This window comes from Echinops telfairi, unplaced genomic scaffold (genome assembly GCF_000313985.2).
Source record: "Echinops telfairi isolate 266 unplaced genomic scaffold, ASM31398v2 ScPeMD7_4225;HRSCAF=4972, whole genome shotgun sequence".
Classification (NCBI taxonomy): Eukaryota; Metazoa; Chordata; class Mammalia; order Afrosoricida; family Tenrecidae; genus Echinops; species Echinops telfairi.
Window position 1 is genome coordinate 24466753 of NW_022108124.1, and position 3325 is coordinate 24470077.

General features: G+C 38.7%; 1 non-coding gene across 1 annotated transcript; it reads left to right on the forward strand.

Annotated features, from left to right (window-relative positions):
- Positions 1 to 218: 218 nt before the first annotated feature.
- Positions 219 to 323, forward strand: LOC115871278. The gene has a single exon (XR_004047208.1). It is a non-coding gene; the product is annotated as a U6 spliceosomal RNA (small nuclear RNA).
- Positions 324 to 3325: the final 3002 nt, after the last annotated feature.

The following is a 3325-nucleotide window of genomic DNA, read 5'->3' on the forward strand; positions in this document are numbered from 1 at the left end:
TGAATTAGTTTGATCTGTTTTTGTATATGTAACCAGCCTTCCATTACTAAATTATCTATTTTATTCGCACAACTACTTTATTTTGATGCATTAATTTTATGGGGTTTTTATTGTGGGGAGGAGTTTTGGCTAAAGTTACTTGAGTTTATATTTTGTTAAAGATTTCTACATCTAAGTTCATGAGTTATTTTTTGCCAGTAATTTTCTCTTGTCAAATTATGAAATCAAAACTTATACTAAAAAAAATTGGAACGATACAGAGAAGATTAGTATGGCCCATGTGCAAGGATAACACGCAAATTCATGAAGCATTCCATATTAAAAAAACTTATCAGATGCTGTGCATTGCTGGTAAGTGTTAAACCATTTACTCCCAAGTGAATTAAAAATGCCAGTTTGCAGCAATTGATCATTATGCTCGTGCACACATTCCCACATTGGCTGCTTTCAAATCTCCCAATGTGCAGTCATTGGAAGCAGAATTGGAAGAGACATTCACACTTGGCTCTTATGAGCCTTTGTAAGTCGTATCCAGTGCACCATTTCTCTGAACTCATGAAACAAGTTGGCAAATGTTCTCGTATGCTTTACTCTGAGAAAGAATTTGTGTAAGGTTTTTATTACTATTATTTCTTCTTTTAATTCTGTTAGGGGTTATAGTAATTTTAATTGATGAATATGGACATTGAATCTTATTGAAGTGGAAAAATCATGAAACTTAACCAGAGTAACCTCAGAGCTACAAACAACTGCAGGTGGTTCCCCAACCCTGGAGAATCCACTGAGTGAACATTGTTTACTTGCTCTGATCAAACTTCTGTTTTTGTCAATTCCCCTCAAAAAGCCCCTCCCCATACAAGCTGGAAGTAGAAAAGTAAAAAAGGCTTATTTGTTAGGCCGCGTTGACTAGAGAAACAAATCCAGTGACACTCATATATGTGTAAGAAAGAGCTTTATATCAAGAAGTAATTATATACCAAGCAAACATTCCATTCCAGTTCATATCAAGTCCATAAGTCTGATAGTAACCCGTAAGTCCCTCTTCAGACTCACACAGCCACATGCAACGATTCAGAATACAGAAACATCACAGGCCGGTGGGTGCAAAGTCCTGTGGATCCAGAGGCAGTGGAAGCATGAGGTCTCAGAATGGCTCACCAGGCAGAAGGTTAAGGCAGAGAGAACAGGGAAGGTTTCCAGGGCCCTCCTTATGAAGAGGCCATGCCCACAAGGAGAAACCATCAGGCAGTGACCTGATTGACAGGTTGAATACCACCTCTTCACTTTTTTATAGCTTGAAGTTGACATGGAATTATGTAACTACCACAGCCTGCTTATCGTAACTTCATTTAAGTTCAGCCCGCTTAATAAAGCGAGGGTTTCTTCACTCCTTCTACTGCTGCTTGGTTTCTCAAGTCCTTGCCTGTCCCAGGTCCAAATTCTACAATATTATTATTCATCAAAATTATATGAAGTATATATACATATATATATACATATATATATACAATTATAAATGTATATTTTGGGGAGAAAGGTGAGACTTTCTATTCTTGTAAAGAGTTACAATCTTGGAAACTCACAGGGGTAGTTCTACTCTGTCCTGTAGAGTAGATATGAGCCCGAATTGACTTGAAGGTAGTGAGTAATTATATATATTTCCGTCAGTCTGGGTAGACTAGAGAAACAAATCCATAGAAGCTCATATGCGTATAAGAGAGAGTTTTATATAAAGGATAACTGTACATTAAGAAAACATCCCAACCCAATCCAGTCCAAGCCCATAAGTCCAATATTAGCCCATATGTCTGATACCAATCTATATAGTCCTCTTCAGACTCATGAAGCTCATGCAGTGACACCAAATGTGGGACGATCACAGGCCAGTGGGTCGGAAGTCTTTGGATCCAGTGGCATTGTGAGCGTCTCAGTGCTGGCAGGGGTCTCCACGTGGCTTCTCAAGTTCCAGAGGTCTGGTTGCATAAAAGTAGGTCTAGGTGGCTTCTTAAGCTCCCAGGGCACAACGCCATTTGTCCTGTCAGTAGAGCATCTCCAAGGGAGTGAGCGAAGAGAGAAAGTACCTCTTGCCTCCAAGGAAGAAGTTCAGGACTTCCCAGAATTCTCAGGAGGAGGCCATGCCCACACAGAGGCCTCATTGGCTATGATCCAACTCAAGACAGACTCCACTCCTTCACTCTTAATCCTCTCAAGTCCCACATTGACACCAGATTATGTAACTACCACAATATTCTTAATATAGAAAAACCTTCCTTTTCTAAAAGGAAAATATGTCTTTCAAAAGAGACTCTTTTTTAAAACGTAAGTGCCATATTATAGGAAAAAGAAAAGAAGATGAAGAAATGAAAGCGCTAAGAACATCAGATCCTGCAGCCTGACAAGCACATTTGTAGTTGGTTAGCTAATCAGCAGTGGTTTGGGTCAGAATGCTATCTAGCAAGGATTTATGCTAATAGTGGTTCTCTTTATCTTATGCTAAGACATTAATTTAATCAGTGGCACACTTTCCCTTTAGCTAAGACATTAACTAAATCACATTGGGAAAATAAAACCCAGAAGCAGAAACTAATTGGAAACATTGCTTTTAGGTAATGAAGCACTTATACATCCATTTTGGGATTCATTAAGTTTCACTTTGGGAAAATGCTCACGTAACTCACCTGAAAAACACACACTTGTGATGGAAATATGTAGTTTCTAAAGTCAGTGAGTAAAGTGGGTATTTTAGCATTTTATTTCATTTCAACAAACACTTCATCAAAATGTTGATTAAAATTTTTTAGTTAAAAGATTAAACGGATGAGTAAGAGAGTATTCCTTAATATTTAAGGAGCCTAGTAGCGGGAGCAGCACATTCAAATCGATAAGAACTCCACCAGGTGATAAGTGCTATCAAAGAGACTTTTATTAAGGTGCTATTGGAACACATTCTCCCTACGCAGGAGGCAGTCTATAACAACGCCCCTCTTTCTCTCCCTCCTTTCCTGTTTTGAAAGCATGTCCCAAGCAAAGTTAAAATGTCCATGTATCACTTCAGGAAAGTACACGAAGTCACATATTCTCCAAGGCCTGTTTATGAGAATCTTTGTCAAGCAAACAAAGGGGCAATTTAGAAGCTACAGAGAGATGCAGTGGGGTCTCTTCCTGTGGAGAACTCCATATGCCATGGACAACATTTTAGCAACAAGTGCATTCACGCATGTTCTATGAGTACATTTCTCAGAGAACACAAAAAGCTGAAATAGGGAAAGTTGTCCTAGGGGGAAAGCATTGCAAAACTACAATAGCAAGGGAAAAGAAAAATGTA